Source organism: Symphalangus syndactylus, chromosome 9, assembly GCF_028878055.3.
Source record: "Symphalangus syndactylus isolate Jambi chromosome 9, NHGRI_mSymSyn1-v2.1_pri, whole genome shotgun sequence".
NCBI lineage: Eukaryota > Metazoa > Chordata > Mammalia > Primates > Hylobatidae > Symphalangus > Symphalangus syndactylus.
In genome coordinates, this window is record NC_072431.2 from 65,735,109 (window position 1) to 65,752,559 (window position 17,451).

Genomic DNA, 17,451 nt, shown 5'->3' on the forward strand with positions numbered 1-17,451 from the left:
CTCAAAAAAAAAAAAAAGTTGAAGAAAAAAATGGTCTAGTTCATACACTGGCCTTCTATTAGAATAGGGGATGTCCAGACTTCTGGCTTTCCTGGGCCACACTGGAAGAAGAAGAATTGTCTTGGGCCACACATAAAATACACTAACAGTAGCAATAGCTGATGAGCTAAAAAAAAAATTCAAAAAATCTCATAATGTTTTAAGTAAATTTACAGATTTGTGTTGGGCCACATTCAAAGCCATCCTGGACTGCATGCAGCCTGCGGGCCACAGGTTGGACAAGCTTGTATTAGAATATTGCAACGGATGGCGGAGCACAGTGGCTCACTCCTATAATACCAACAGTTTGGGAGGCCGAGGCAGGTGGATCACCTGAGGTCAGGAGTTCGAGACCAGCCAGGCATGGTGGTGCATGCCTGTAATCCCAGCTCCTCGGGAGGCTGATGCATGAGAATTGCTTGAACCTGGGAGGTGGAGGTTGCAGCAGCGAGCCAAGATCATGTCACTGCACTCCAGCCTGGGCGACAGAGCGAGACTCCATCAAAAAAAAAAAAAAAAAGTATATTGCAAGGGAAACAATAGGAGATCAGAGTCTGAAAACTTGTTTTTAACTGTAACTCCAGCACTTCCCAACAGTATTATTAAGTTGGTGCAAAAGCAATTGTGGGTTTTGTCGTTGAAAGTAATTTCTGAATACCTTGAGAAATTTGCCTAACCCTCCAAGTGTCGAGTGCCCATTTATCAAATAAGGACATGATATCTGCCTGACTTAGCACATGAGATTATGTTAAGGAGAATCAAATAAGCTTGCGAATGTGAAGAGGCTTTGAAAATACTAACACTTTATTTAAAAAGTTAAAGTACTCTTACTGTCAGTATACTCTCAAACATTAGAAGTATTTTCCCAGGGGTACGGGAGCTTCAGCAGGTAGCCAAATGTATACATGTCGTAATAGAGAATTCAAAACACTGAGCCCTTCTTCACATAATGATATCGAGACTTCTTTTGTTATCAGAACAAAGGCTTGTTCAAACCCAGAGCAATCAGAAAGTGAGTTTGCCTGATTTTCAAATGGCTTTTGTAAATATTTTATAAACATCTACCTCTCTGCTTTTCTCTCTGCCTTGAACTGCAACTACCAAGCCTGATGGCTGATTGGAATTCTACTGACTGGCCCTTTGCTTAAGCACATTCTATACAGTTGTGTCGCTCAAATGGTAACTTGGTCTAATGGGCGTCACTGACTCCTGGTATTTTGAACTGAATACACTTAGTTTGTTAAATGATGGATGACATAGACACTGCCTAGCCTGAAAGCACCAGACTGTAAAACTGATGGAATGATCAGGTGTGGTTTGTTAATAATCTCCTTAAGGGCAAAGAATAGGTCTTAAAATTTCCTAGTCTTTTTTCTTTCTTTCTTTTTTTTTTCTTTTTAAATTTGAGATGGGTCTCAAACCTGTGTTTTAAAAGTGACTGATTAAGAGCCCAGTGCAGTGGCTCACGTCTATAATCCCAGCTACTCGGGAGGCTGAGGCAGGAGGATCACTTGAGGTCAGGAGTTTAAGGCTGCAGTGAGCTATGATTGCACCACTGCACTCCAGCCTGGGCAACAGAATAAGACTCTGTCTCTTAAAAAACAAAAAACTTTATGTAAAATAAAGAAAATAAGTAAGTCGTGCACAGTGGTTCACACCTGTAATCCCAGCACTTTGGGAGGCCAAGGAGGGTGGATCACCTGAGGTCAGGAGTTCAAGACCAGCCTGGCCAACATGGTGAAACCCTGTCTCTACTAAAAATACAAAAATTAGCCGGGCATGGTGGTGCATGCCTGCAGTCCCAGCTACTTGGGAGGCTGAGGCAGGATAATTGCTTGAACCCAGGAGGCAGAGGTTGTATTGAGCCGAGATCACGCCACTGCACTCCATTCAGCCTGGGCGACAGAGCTAGACTCCGTCTCAAAAAATAAATAAATAAATAAAATAAAATAAAATAAAATAAAATAAAATAAAAATTGCTGATTAAATCTTCTATAGTTCAAAATAAAAAAATAACAAAAATTTAGTCATATCTATTGTATGTACGGCATGGACATTGGAACTGAATTTATAAGTGATGCTCTATCTGGTACCAAGGATTTCTCACTGTTAGAGCAATATTCTCATATTTAAAAATAAATGGCATTGATTTAGCATTAGTGCCTTTTTATATAAGAATTTATCTCAACAGAACTTTTAAAGATATAAAACATACAGTTTATGTAGCCTCAGGTTTCTTAGAGCCAAATCAAACCGAATAATAAAGTAAAACGGAATAATAAAATGATCAAATAGTGTAAGATCAAGTCAGGGCCGATTTGGAAGCAGCTTTTATAATTACTAGGCTGGAAGCAGTCTCTGTAGATTCAGCAGAACTGAATCATGAAATGAATTAAGACCATACCAAATTATTAATACTTTTCATATGCTGTAAAATGCTTCTCTTCATGCCTCTCTGGGAACTAGTGCAAAATGTCTCGTAGAGCAGGCAGGGCAAATTGAGGAAAATTAATAAATAGGATAATGCTTATTGTTCCTTAATATCCACTTGTCTAATCCTTTGAACATCTGTGGGTCTTTATTCTTTTCAAAGAACTTTGAAGCGCCTTATCTCTTTTCATCTTCCTAACACCTTGAGTAAATCAAGATGCAGTCAGTGGTTCAGAGGTTTTTAGACCTCAGGCTCTGACACTCTTAGCTCTGCACCTGCCGGCAAGTTCTTAACTGGTCCATGCTCCCCTGGCCCCACCTATATGATGATTGACAGCAGAATGCAATTGTTGAGTGCAGTTGCTAAATGCAGTTAGTAATACCTTCAGGGTCCACCTCAGTTTAGGGGCTGAGGTTACTCTCAGCCATCACTGTCATTTTTTTTTTCTCTCTCTCTCTTTCATGGTTCTACTCTATTTTCTTCCAAATTTAAAATCGACAACCAAAAAAGCAAACCCGATAGGCCGTCATCGTCCTGTGTTTCTTGAAGCTATAGCCCTCAATGACACAGAAATCCACCAGTTTTGTGACCTCGGGGAAGACATTGTACTTCTCCGGTCTCAGTTTCTTCATGCAGTACCAACCTCAAAAGTTCTGGGTAGGGGGCTGGGTGTGATGTCTCATGCATGTAATCCCAGCACTTTGGGAGGCCGAGGTGGGCAGATCGCGGGAGGTCAGTTCAATACCAGCTTGGCCAATATGATGAAACCTGGTCTCTACTAAAAATACAAAAGTTAGCCGCGTATGGTGCCAGGTGCCTGTAATTCCAGCTACTCAGGAGGCTGAGGCAGGAGAATCACTTGAACCCAGGAGGCAGAGGTTGCAGTGAGCCGAGATTGCACCACTGCACTCCAGCCTGGGTGATAGAGCGAGACTCAGTCTCCAAAAAAAAAAAAAAAAAAAAAAAAGTTTTGGGAGGGTGAATGGGTTAAGGTATAGGATGTGTCACAGGGCTTGGCTCCTGAGAGCCATTTAATAAATAATAGAGCAAGGAGAAAAATGGAGTAACTAAGCAAGTTATTACAGGGTTACTCGGGCCAGGTCAATTCCATCCAACATGGGACTCCTTGAGTGGGCAATCTGTTTTCTGGAACTCTCCACTGGGCTAGCAGAGGCTTTGTCAGTCCTGCATTGTTTGAACAGCTCTTTCTGCTGAACACTGCGTTTTTCTTCCTTGTCATTGCTAGGTGTTACTTCCCTGTGACATTTTGCATTCCTAATTCTCTCAGCATCTGCTTCCAGAGGCACCTGGGACCTGCCTAATCATGATACTTATCTCAGCAGACCATTGCAAAATAATGCAGATTAAGTTCTTTCTTTTTTTTCTTTCTTTTTTTTTTTTTTTAAGAGACAGGGTCTTGCACTGTCGCCCAGGCTAACATGCAGTGGTGGGATCATAGCTCACTGAAGCCTCGGACTCCTGGGTTCAAGTGATCTTCCTGCCTCAGCCTCCTGAGTAGCTGGGTTTAAAGGTGTGTGTCACTGCAGCCAGCTAATTTTTAAACATTGCTTCTTGCAGGCTGAGTGTGGTGGCTCACGCCTGTAATCCTAGCACTTTGGGAGGCCAAGGAGGGAGGATCACTTGAGGTCAAGAGTTCAAGACCAGACTGGCCAACATAGTGAAACCCTATCTCTACTGAAATACAAAAATCAGCTGGGCATAGTGGTGCACGTCTGTAATCCCAGCTACTCAGGATGCTGAGGCACAAAAATAGCTTGAACTCAGGAGGCTGAGGCTGCAGTGAGGTGAGCTGAGAGGGCGCCATTGCACTCCAGCTTGGGCGACAGAGTGAGACTGTCTCAAAAAAAAAAAAAATTGCTTCTTGCAGAGATGGGGGTCTTGTTATATTGCCCAGACTGGTCTCAACTCCTGGCTCCAAGTGATCCCCCCATCTCAGCCTTCCGAAGTGCTGGGATTGCAGACGTGAGCCACACCACCCAGAAAAGGTCAAGTTCTTAGCCCAGCGTTGCCCTGTGATGTGTTGCATAAATGTTAGCTGCTGCTGCCATGCACCCTTCATCCCCCTGTTTACTCTTAGAAGAATGCAAGCAGTTAAATGATTAACAAACTAAAATAAGTTTGCTCTACCAGTCAGTGACTTAAAAAGATGTCATCTCAGTGGAGACTTCTTGACAGTCACATTTTATTTGAATTTGTGTGTCAGTCATAGCCAATAAATCATATCTGGGTCACTCTCAAGAGTGTAATGTGGGCTGGGCATGGTGGCTCACGCCTGGAATCCCAGCACTTTGGGAGACAGCGGTAGGCAGATCACGAGTTCAGAAGTTCAAGACCAGTCTGACCAACATGGTGAAACCCCGTCTGTACTAAAAATACAAAAATTAGCCAGGCGTGGTGGCGTGCGCTTGTAATCCCAGCTACTCAGGAGGCTGAGGCAGTAGAATCACTTGAACCCGGGAGGCAGAGGTTGCAGTGAGCCGAGATTGCACCACTGCACTCCAGCCTGGGTGACAGAGCGAGACTGTCTCAAAAAAAAAAAGACCTTAAAGTATTAATTAAGGTCTGTGCATTTCTAAAGAAAGTGCCCAGCTTACATTAGGACTGTACGTGAACAGCCTGGCTCTTTTGGGACTGGCTGTCTACATCATCCCGGTCTGTGGTCCCTAAAGAGGCAGAAGTCCAGGTGGCTCTCTGTAGACTCTTTGATACGTGATAATGACCTGTTTCTTGGACTTTTTCTTTTATGTCTCAACTGACTAGCTTTATCTTTTCACAGTTGCATCTCAATCGATTACCTTTACGGCATGGGTTGATAGGTAACCTCTAAATGGCACGTGGTGGTTTTCAAAACGTACAAACAACTCTGAAATGAAGTGTATTATTCCCATTTCCATGTGACAGTTTTACTTTTTTTTCTCTTTTTTTTTTTTGAGATGGAGTCCCACTCTGTCACCCACGCTGGAGTGCAGTGGCACAATCTCAGCTCGCTGCAACTTCTGCTTTCTGGCTTCAAGCAATTCTACCGCCTCAGCCTCCCAAGTAGCTGAAATTACAGGCGCCCACCACCAAGCCTGGGTAAGTTTTGAATTTTTAGTAGAGACAGGGTTTCACCACATTGGCCAGAGTGGTCTCCAACTTCTGACCTCAAATAATCCACTTGCCTCGGCCTCCCAAAGTGCTGGGATTACAGGTATCAGCCATCACTCCTGGCCTAGACAATTTACTTCTGTATAATTTCTGTCATCTTGAGATTTTTTTTCCTATGCAAGAAGTAAGTATTATTCCATTCTTCTCCTTCCCTTACCATTTATTGAATGTTTCTCAGGAGCTAAGACCTGTGACACACTCTTTACACCTTACCCCATTCACCTTTCCCAAAACTTTTGGGCTTTATTGTTTTATTGTTTTGTTTGTTTGTTTTTTGAGACAGAGTCTTGCTGTGTCACTCAGGCTGGAGTTCAACGGCATGACTCAGCTCACTGCAGCCCCCACCTCCCAAGTTCAAGCAATTCTTCTGCCTCAGCCTCCCAAGTGTGCTAGGATTACAGGTGTGCACCACCACACCTGGCTAATTTTTTGTATTTTTAGTAGAGACGGGATTTCTCCATGTTGGCCATGCTGCCCTCAAACTCCTGACCTCAGCTGATCCACCTGCCTCGGCCTCTCAAAATGCTGGGATTACAGGTGTGAGCCACCACGCCCAGCCTCACTCTCCCCCAAATTTTGGGGTTGGTATTGCATGAAGAAACTGAGACTAGAGAAGCTCTGTGTCTTGCCCAGCATCACACAGCCGGTAGGTTTCTGTGTCATTTAGGGCAGCGGTCCCCAACCTTTTTGGCACCAGGGACCAGTTTCATGGAAGACAATTCTTCCATGGATGGGGGTCGGGGGGGTGGTTTTGGAATGATTCAATCCTATTACATTTCTCATTAGATTTTCATAAGGAGCTGGAAATCTAGATCCCTCACACATGCAGTTCATAATAGGGGTTGCACTCTTATGAGACTCTAATGCCACTGCTAATCTCACAGGAGGCGGAGCTCAGCTTCGCTAACTCACCCACCGCTCACCTCCTGCTGTGCAACCCACTTACTAACAGGCCACAGTCCTTGCCCCGGGGGTTGGAAACTCAGGATTTAGGGCTCATTGCAAGCTACAAAAGGCAATGATGAGGCGGGGCACAGTGGTTCATGCCTGTAATCCCAGCAGTTTGGGAGGCTGAGGTGGGTGGATCACCTGAGGTTAGCAGTTCGAGATCACCCTGACCAATAGGGTGAAACCCTGTCTGTACTAAAAATACACAAATTAGCCAGGCATGGTGGCATGCACCTGTAATCCCAGCTACTTGGGAGGCAGACACAAGAGAATTGCTTCAACCCGGGGGGAGGAGGTTGCAGTGAGCTGAGATTGTGCCACTGCACTCCAGCCTAGGAGACAGAGCAAGACTCCGTCTCAAAAAAAAAAAAAAAAAAAAAAAAAGGCAATTATGGGCCAGCAGCAAAGGTGTATATTATATTAAAAATATATTGAAAACATGCAAAAAATAAAACTTTGGAAGGGAGTGGCCGTAAGGCTGACAGATACAGTGAAAGGGCTAAAGACCCAGTGTTGAGTCTACGCAGCTGGGAAAAACGCCCCATGCTTCAGTCAAAAGTTCTGTTCCTTGCTTCTTATGTGTGTCTCATGCCCAAGCCCAGTGTGGGCACCTCTGATGGACTGAGCCCAGGTCACCAGTCTGGGCCTGGAAAAGGAAGTGTCTATTATAGTCAGCCCCTTGGAGTGGGAGGTAGCCTCTGCACACCACCAACTCCCAAAAGTTGGAGACTTTCCGCAACATAAGCAGGTGTGGAAGTCAAAATAATGCCTCTCCAAAGATGTTCACAGAACGTATGAATATATTCAGTTACATGGCAAAAGGGAATGAAGGAAGAAGCAAACGGAATTAAGGTTGCTAATCAGCTGACCTTGAAATACGAAGATTATCCCGGATTATCCATGTAATCAGTAAGGTTTGATGTAATCAACAAGGGTGCCCCTAAATAGAAGAGGGGTACAGAATAGTCAGTGTCAGAGAGAGGCAGCCTGAGAATGACTCAACTGAACATCTCTGGCTTTAAAGATGGAAGAAAAAGCCGTGAGACAAGGAACACGGGTGACGTCTGGAAGCTGCAAAAGACAGGGAAATGGATTCCATCCTAGGACCTCCAGGAAGGCATCCAGCCCTGCAGACACCTGGATGTGAGCCTAATGAGGCTTCTTTGGACTTCTGAGCCTCAGAACTGTATGATAATAAATTTCTGTTGTGTTAGGTCACTATATTTGTGGCAATTTATTACAGTAGGTCGGATGCTGGGTCTCCAAGACACATGTCCGCTAGAACACAGAGTTCAGGATTCAAAACCAGGTCCGTCTGTTTCTAAAGCCCATGCTCAAGACCACTGTGCCATAGTGACTTGCACAGGGGATGATTCAAAATGAGGGCACTGAGGGTTGGAACAGAATCGCGTGGTGAAACAGATGGCATGAAAGGTGTGGAGTATTGCAGTAATCCGAGCGAGACATGGAGGAAATGGAGAGAAAATAAATCCAGGCTTTAGAAACGCTGTCTGGTGTCTGTAGGGGAGAATGAGCTGAGATTCAAGTAAGGGGCCTGCCAACCTGTGTTTTGGTTTGAAGTTACCATGTAAACCTGCGTGTGAGGGCTGAGGGTTTGAGAAAGACTTTGAAAGCATTAGGGGCTAAATAAAGTTATGCAAAATTTTCACTATCTCACGCATCCAAGTTCCTCAAGGGCTATAGTGTGATCCAAGAAGATAGAATTAACAACCATAGCAAAATCAGAAACACACTGAACATTTGGAGGGAGGATCAGATTTGGAGTAAGTCTCTTTAGCGTCTATATTAACTGCAGCAAAGCACAACAAATTCATTTAGGACTGCGAAGAAGGGAAAGTGTAAAAAGTTTCTAGGTCACAGAAGGATGGTACATGCAAAATTACTAAATTAAGACATTTAAAATTAGATTGATATCGTCTATATTTAGTATGCTATTTTTTCCTTTTCTTAAAAAAACATGTATTTCTAGGGACTTTCAGATGTTTGCTACTGATTCTCGTCTCTGGGTTTTCTCCATGAGATCTTAGATCCCTCCATTGTAAATCACCTATGGTGGCAATGTAGAAACTGAATGGACAAATACAGCTCCTGCAGTCTGGGAGAGACACCTAGAAGTAACTTTTTATAGAATTCAGCTTCAATTTTTTTTTCTTTTTTGACACAGGATCTCACTATGTTGCCCAGTCCAGAGTACAGTGGAGCAGTCATAGCTCACTGCAGCCTAGAACTTCCGGGGCTCAAATGATTCTCCCGCTTCAGCCTCCTAAGTAGCTGGGACTGTAGGTACATGCCACCACACCCAGCTGAAATTTTTCCTTTTTATAGAGACAGAGGTCTCACTATGTTGACCAGGCTGGTCTCAAATTCCTAGCTTCAAATGCTCCTCCTACCTCTCAGCCTCCCAAAGTGCTGAGATTACAGGCATGAGCTGCTGTACTCAGCCTCAGCTTCTAGTTATTTCCACAGCTATTTGGGATTCATAGCTGCAGACCATGCTTTTATCTTTTTAATTTTTATTGTCTATATTGAAGGTACACAGCATGATATTTTGATATACAAGTACGTAGTAAAATGATTATTGAAGTTAAGCAATTTAACATATCCATCAACTTACATAATTACCTTTGTGTATGTGTGTGTTTGCATATGTGTGGGTTTGTGTTTGTGGGAAGAGCACCCAAAATCTACTCTGTTAGCAATTTTCTTCTACACAAGTAAAATATTATTAACTAAGTCTTCGTGCTGTATATTAGAGCTCCAGACTTACTCCTCCTACATAACTGCAACCTTGTACCCTTTGACCTACATCTCCCCATTTCTCCCACCTACCTGCCTTTGGTGACCACCATTCTGTGCCCTATTTCTGTGTATTTGACTCTTGTGAGATTCCACCTATACATGAGATCATGCAGTATTTTTCTGGCTGTGTCTGGCTTATTTTACCTAGCATAGTTTCATCCACATTGTTGCAAAGGGCACGCTCCTCTTAATTAAGGCTAAATAGGCTCAGGTGCAGTGGCTCATGCCTGTAATCCCAGCACTTTGGGAGGCTAAGTTGGGAAGATTGCTTAAGCCCAGGAGTTCAAGACCAGCCTGGGCAACATAGCAAAACCCTGTCTCCACAAAAAATACAGAAATAAAAAAAGTGGCTGGGTGTGGTGGTGCATGCCCATAGTCTCAGCTACTCAGGAGGCTGAAATGGGAGGATTCCCTGAGCCCAGGAGGCTGAGGCTGCAGTGAGCTTGGATTGTGCCACTGCACTCCGGCCTGAGTGACAGAGCAAGACTCTATCTCAAAAAAAAAAAATGTGACCAAATAATATTCCATTGTATGCATACACAATTCCTTTATCCATTCATCCATTGAAAGACAGGCTGTTTCCACTTGGCTATTGTGAATAATGCTGCAATGACTCTAGTATCTCTCTAGGAGGCACTGATTTTATTTCCTTCATGTATGTACCCACTAGAGGAATTGTTGGATCACATGGAAGTTCTATTTTTAATTTTTTTAGGAACCTCCATACTGTTTTCCATAATGGCTACACCAAGTTACATTCTCACCAACAATGTACAGGATTCTCTTTCCCCTGCATCCTCCACCAATGCTTTTTGCCTCTTGTCTTTTGATAACAGCCATCCTAACATGTATGAAGTGATATCTCATTATGGTTCTGATTCACATTTCTCTGATGATTATCGATGCTGAGCACCTTTTCATATATCCATTGGCCATGTTTATGTCTTCTTGAGGCAAATGTCTACTCAGTGAACCATGGTTTGTTGTTTTGTTTTGTTTTGCCTTGTTTTTGTTTTCTTTAGTCTCTGAGTTTCCTTAGTTGTCCCTCAGTAAAACAGAAGTTGGTCATGAATTCTGATCATCTAAAACAGGGGTCCCCAGCAGTACTGGTCTGTGGCCTGTTAGGAACCAGGCTGCACAGCAGGAGGTGAGCAGCAGGTGGGCGAGTGAAGCTTCATCTGCATTTACAGCTGCTCTCCATCGCTCTCATTACCCCCAAGCTCCACCTCCTGTCAGATCAGCAGTGGCATTAGATTCGAACAGGAGTGTGAACCCTATTGTGAACTGTGCATGTGAGGGATCTAGGTTGCATGCTCCTTAGGAGAATCTAATGCCTGGTGATCTGTCACTGTCTCCCGTCACCTCCAAGTGGGACCATCTAGTTGCAGGAAAACAAACTTAGGGCTCCTAATGATTCTACATGATGGTGAGTTGTAGAATTATTTCATTATATATTACAATGTAATAGTAATAGAAATAAAGTACATGATAAATGGAATGCACCTAAATTATCTCCAAACCATTCCTGCCCCCCAACCTTGGTCCATGAAAAAATTATCTTCCATGAAACCAGTCCCTAGTGCCAAAAAGGTTGGGGATCACTGATCTATCAGAATCACTATCGCTCATTCACTCAGAAGGCCAACCAGTACAAATGAAGAAGGAACAAAGTCAGCAAACTCCTTTGAACTTCCTCATGAATCTTAGTTCATCCTTATAATCCAGGAAGCCAAACATCTTCTGGCATCTTTAGCCCTTGTTTTGTAATCTCTGTTCTGCCCAGTGTAACTTACCCTTCTCTCTCCCTGGCCCAGCTGGACTTCCAGCCTGGATGTGGCTCTGAATTGTGCTCCCAGTACATGGCCCCTGCCTGCCCCTGACTTCACACACTGAAACTGGAGCTAAGAGATGTCTGCACTCTAATCCAGCCAGTCTGACCTAGGGTAAGAAACGTGCATGAGTCTCCTTCCTAGGCCTGGATGCTCATATAGATTCTATGAGTATCCTAGCTCTGTTTGTCTTTTGAATTTTTAATTTTTTCATCATCTTTTTTTCTGATTCAGTCTTGATTTCTTACTATGCGGCTTTCTCCCTTGGGCATATGTGCTCAATCCAAGCATCTGCTTACAGCCTCTTTTTGAATATTCGGGCAAATATTCATTGAATTTCTGTTTCATTGTTTTCCTCCTCTCTCAATAAATTATCCTGTCTCCTCTTAGAGGCCACTATGTCTCCCTTACTGAACTACAAACTCTCATGTGCATGAAAAATCCCTCTGAATTTATCTTCATCTCCACTGCAACCTCAACTTGATTATTTTCTGTAGCCAGCTCATTCTTGCCACTGTCGGATATTAATGCATTACAGAGCCCACGGAGAAGTTTGCTGACTTTGTTCTTTCCTTGTTTGCATGGTTGGACTCCTGAATGAATGAGCTATAGGGAAAGAGATAGCTGCCTGAGCACAGACCCGCAGGCAGCCCCAGATTCCGGGGCCCTGTGCCACCCAAAATCACCAGCCCAGAGCCTGCTTCCCAAACTCATCAGGACATTTCTGCCTGTGTCAGGAAAGGTGAGTTCAAAGCTGAGCAGAATGATGGAATGGCATCTACTGGCCCCAGCTGCCATGTCTGGGTGTGGTCCAGGTCTACCCCAGTACTTCTCAGTCCCTATATAGGGCTTATAAAGCCGAGGATGATGGTGATGCCACTGTTTACATTCTAAGGATCACCCTACTTTAAAATTCAAGAGATGATTTGAGTTGTTTTACTGTGGGCAGTTCTATGCAAACCTGTTCCTAAAGTCCAAGGAAGCTGAGAGGCTGAAGAAAGAGGCGGACAAATCTTATTTCTTTTTCCTTTTTCTTTTCTTTTTTTTTTTTTGAGATGGAGTCTCGCTCTGTCACCAGGCTGGAGTGCAATGGTGCAATCTCAGCTTGCTACAACCTCCGCCTCCCAGGTTCAAGCGATTCCCCTACCTCAGCCTCCCGAGTAGCTGGAACTACAGGTGCCTGCCACCATGCCCGGCTAATTTTTGTATTTTTAGTAAAGATGGGGTTTCACCCTGCTGGCCAGTATAGTCTAGATCTCTTGAACTCGTGATCCGCCCACCTCAACCTCCCAAAGTGCTGAGATTACAGGAGTGAGCCACCATGCCTGGCCATCCTATTTCTTAGAAAGAAACATTTACCACCTTGGCCAACAGGGTGAAACCCCATCTCTATTAAAAATACAAAATTAGCAGGGCCTGGTGGCACACACTTGTAATCTCAGCTACTCGGTAGGCTGAGGCAGGAGAATGTCTTGAACCCAGGAGGGGGAGGTTGCTTTGAGCCGAGATTGCACCACTGCACTCCAGCCTGGGAGACAGAGTGAGACTCCATGAAAAAAAGAAAGAAAGAAGGAAAAAAAGAAAGAAAGAAAAAGGAAGGAAGGAAGGAAGGAAAAGAAAGAGAGAAAGAAGGAAAGGAAAGAAGGAAGGAAGGAAGGGAGAAAGAAGGAAAGAAAGAAAGAAAAAGAAAGAAAGGAAAGAAAAGAAGAAGGAGGAGGAGGAAAGGAAGGAAGGAGAAAGAAAGAAAGAAAGAAAGAAAAGAAAGAAAGAAAGAAAGAAAGAAAGAAAGAAGAAAGAAAGAAAGAAAGAAAGAAAGAAAGAAAAGAAAGAAAGAAAGAAAGAAAGAAAGTTTTAATATGGACTTATGAACATAAGTCATGCATTTATCTTGGGCGGTGGTGAGATGAGATGGTGGATCCCACACCATCACTTCAAGACTGAGAGCTTATCTACCATCGGGAAAGGGTGATTCAGAAGGGAGGCTTGGGATAATTGAAGTGCAATAACATCAAGGTTGTTTGATTTAAGGGCAGGATTTACAATAAGTAGCTGCTTTTATAAAAGGACCAATAGATAAACTGGAAATCTTAGATGTCTTCCCAGAACTGGGGTTAAGCAGAAGCCAACATGGCAGATTAGCTTCCAAGATGGAGTTGCTTTGGCCTCCATATAAGTATAAAACAGTGTATTCTAGGCTGGGCGTGATGGCTCATGCCTGTAATTCCAGCACTTTGGAAGGCCGAGGCAGGCAGTTCACCTGAGGTTAGGAGTTTGAGACAAGCCTGGCCAACATGGTGAGACCCCATCTCTACTGAAAATGCAAAAAAAATTAGCCGGGCATGGTGGTGCACGCCTATAATCCCAGCTACTTGGGAGGCTGAGGTAGGAGAATTGCTTGAACCCAGGAGGTAGAGGCTGCAGTGAGCTGAGATCGTGCCACTGCACTCCAGCCTGGGTGACAGAGTAAGACTCCATCTCAAAACAAAACAAAACAAAACAAAACAGTGTAGTCCAACATACTTGGAGGAGAAAATATAAACTCCATACAAATGTCAGGCATCACTCTATGTGCCAATCCCTCCCCACATTCCTCAGGACCCTGTACCTTCCAAAAAACACCAAAAACAGGGATTTCATTCTTTGCCGCTCCAAATAGAGACTAAGGGTAAAGGAACATTTTTTTAATCCTAACATAAAAGTGGGGAGGATTTCCCTTGTGACCTCTCCTTAGGACATGATGGAATAGTTCAGAGCTCATCAGTGGAAGGCAAGTGGGCCAGGGAAACACCACGGCCCTCGTGTTTGCAGATGGTTCCACCTTTTCTAGCTGCACAGTCTGGGACAAGTTATTTAATTTCCCTGAGCCTCTATGTCCTCTTATGTAAAGTGGAGGAAATATTTCCTATGTTGCATGTTTGCCTTACAAAGGAAATGAGACAACACACTTTGTTGCAGTGTCTGCCCTTCTCCCTAGGTTCTGATCTGGTAATGACCTTCCAGGTTTGGTATTGTTACCAAAACACCAGGGGCCGGGTCTAGATCCTGCTGCTCATGGCACAGAAAGCCAATCACTGAGACAATTAGTATCACCAGTGAAGAAAGGCTTTATTTTATTTTATTTTATTTATTTATTTATTTATTTTTTGAGACGGAGTCTTGCTCTGTCACCCAGGCTGGAGTGCAGTGGCGCGATGTCGGCTCACTGCAAGCTCTGCCTCCTGGGTTCACGCCATTCTCCTGCCTCAGCCTCTGGAGTAGCTGGGACTACAGGTGCCCACCACCACACCCAGCTAATTTTTTTGTATTTTTAGTAGAGACGGGGTTTCACTGCGTTAGCCAGGATGGTCTCAATCTCCTGACCTCATGATCCGCCTGCCTCAGCCTCCCACAGTGCTGGGATTACAGGTGTGAGCCACCGCGCCCGGCCGAAGAAAGACTTTAATCAGGTGCTGCCACTGAGGAGATGGGAGCTCAGTCTCAAATCCATCTCCTCTGAACCAGTTAAGTCAGGGGTTTATATAGCAGGGAAGAAATGTAACTACATGCCGAAAAACAGGAATTATGGAGGGATAAGTAAGACGAGTTGGTCAACAGGCAGCATGGGTTGGTTAGGCAATTATGACAGGTGAGGGGTTTGGTGTCTCATTGTCCTGGTGATCTGGTGAGTTTCAGTTCCTTGATACTATCTGGGAGGACTGATGGTTGGTTTCCTGAGAAAGTAACTTAGATAAGATAAATGTAAGTTTCTCAAGTTTTAAGGCTGAAAGGGTCAATTCTATGTTTATTCAAATGAAACCATAAGCATCGATTCTATGGGACAATTGGGCAGATTTTAGCATTAATTTGTAATTTTGTGAGACTTTGACCAGTGTAAAGAATTCTCTAGGCAGGAGGACTGCCCAGGTTCTGATGTTACTTTTGTCCCTAGATTGCTGAGGGATCTTAGGCAGGTGATAAACACGATAGTAGAACTCGTAGGATTTTGGGAGGATTTAAAAGAGATCATTGATGTGAAATACTCAGCAGATATTTCTAACTTTTATTTTTTTTAAGAGAAAGGATCTTGCTCTGTCACCCAGGCTAGAGTGCAGTGGTGTAATTATAGCTCACTGCAGCCTTAACCTCATGTGTTCGAGCAATCTTCCCCACTCAGCCTCCGGAGTAGCTGAGACTACAGGCATGCACCACCATGCCCAGCCAAATATTTCTAACAAATATTTATTATTATCCAAGTTCATGATTATTTTGCCATCTTATAATTTCCCTAGGAGAATACAGATGGGAAGTGTGGGGTTAAGTTGAATATACTTGCCAGCTAAAAGAGAAGCCTATGTTGATGTTTATAGCACCTTTCTATGTATAGAATTCTGTGTACATTGATCCAGAAAACTCTGAAATGAGTGAGGCAATTCGTAATTGCTCCCATTTTACCAAGCAGGTAATTGGGAAGTGGAGAAGGTCAATGGCTTTTCTAAGGTCATAGGGCCAGTAAGTGAGAGCACCAACCCTTGTGACACTCAGCTCAATGATCCATAGTCCGCTGACTTTCACAGTGAAAGTTAAGTCAGTGGGAGCATGTCCTCCAGGCTGGAGTTAAGACAATTTTCTTTTAGACCTTTAATAAAGCCATTTGTTTGTTTTAGAGCCACGTGTAGCTTTCTCCTTTTCTCTGCCTGCCGCTTGCCTCTTAGCAAGAAAAGGACATCGGCTCAGTTATTCAGCTGGTCTTTGAGATTCTGGGCGTCAAATAGAATCACTCTCTTAGGTCAACCCAAATGATTATTTGAGGGACTCAATTTCCTTTAGAGAAGGCACATTGTCAGTTCAATCTGCTGTGGAATTTGTAGTATTAATGAATTGAAGTATACTTTAGGGATTTCTCCCAGATGCTTATTTTAATTTAAGCTCTAGGGGTTTAACTTTTTCAAAATACTCAATTTTGTTCATTATTAAAACTAATAACTGGCTTATTTCACTGCTAATTTGGGTACGAAGGTTAATTATCTATAGTGGAGTGGTCTCGAGCTAATTCTGAAATCTACCTGAACAGGGCACTGTGGCTAATTGATTCCCCTATGCACTGAGAAATGAATATTTCTTTGTGGGGGAAAAAAAGCTCCACTTGATGTAGATTCTTTTTGTCTCTGCTCTTTGTAAAAGGAGCTGTAAGTCTCCAAGATGGCAGGCAATCTTTCCATTTGTAGGGTGTTGTGGAATTCATTCAATTATCTCAAAGAGAACATTCTACTCAGTTCTATCTCAACATCTTCCTGTACCCCCACAATAGGAGATGTGAATATCTATTTTAAATTATGGCTGGGCATGGTGGCTCATGCCTGTAATCTCAGCACTTTGGAAGGCCGAGGCGTGTGGATTACCTGAGCCCAGGAGTTTGAGACCAGCCTGGCCAACATGGTGAAACCCCATTTCTACTAAAAATACAAAAATCAGCTGGGCATGGTGGCATGTGCCTGTAATCCCAGCCACTTCGGAGGTTGAGGCAGGAGAATCACTTGAACCTAGGACGTGGAGGTTGCAGTGAGTGGAGACCACGCAGTTGCAATCCAGCCTGGGCCACCGAGTGAGAATCCATCTCAAAAATAAAACAAAACAAAACAAATAAATAAATAAATTATGATAGCATGACTGCAATACAATTAGAATGCCTTGCATTCTAACATACACCAACAACAATAATATCAACAGCAGCAGTAGTACCGCATTATTCTTTTTTCTTTTTTTTTTTTTTGTTGAGACAGAGTCTCGTTCTGTCGCCCAGGCTGGAGTGCAGTGGTGCGATCTCCACCTCCCGCAAGCTCCACCTCCCGGGTTCACACCATTCTCCTGCCTCAGCCTCCCTAGTAGCTGGGACTACAGGCGCTCGCCACCTCGCCTGACTAATTTTTTTGAATTTTTTAGTAGAGACGGGGTTTCACCGTGTTAGCCAGGATGGTCTCAGTCTCCTGACCTTGTGATCCGCCTGCCTCGGCCTCCCAAAGTGCTAGGATTACAGGCGTGAGCCACTGTGCCCAGCCATAACGCATTATGCTCTATGGTTTCAAAGGTGCAAAGATTTCACAGCATTTCCAACATTTTCCTAAGAGCCCTGTTAAGTACTTTATTCCACAACTTTGCGAATGAAGACATTGAGGTCCAGAGAGATCCAGGTGTCCACAGCAAGCAGGTGTGAAGAGTGAGAACTGAATATGAGTTTCC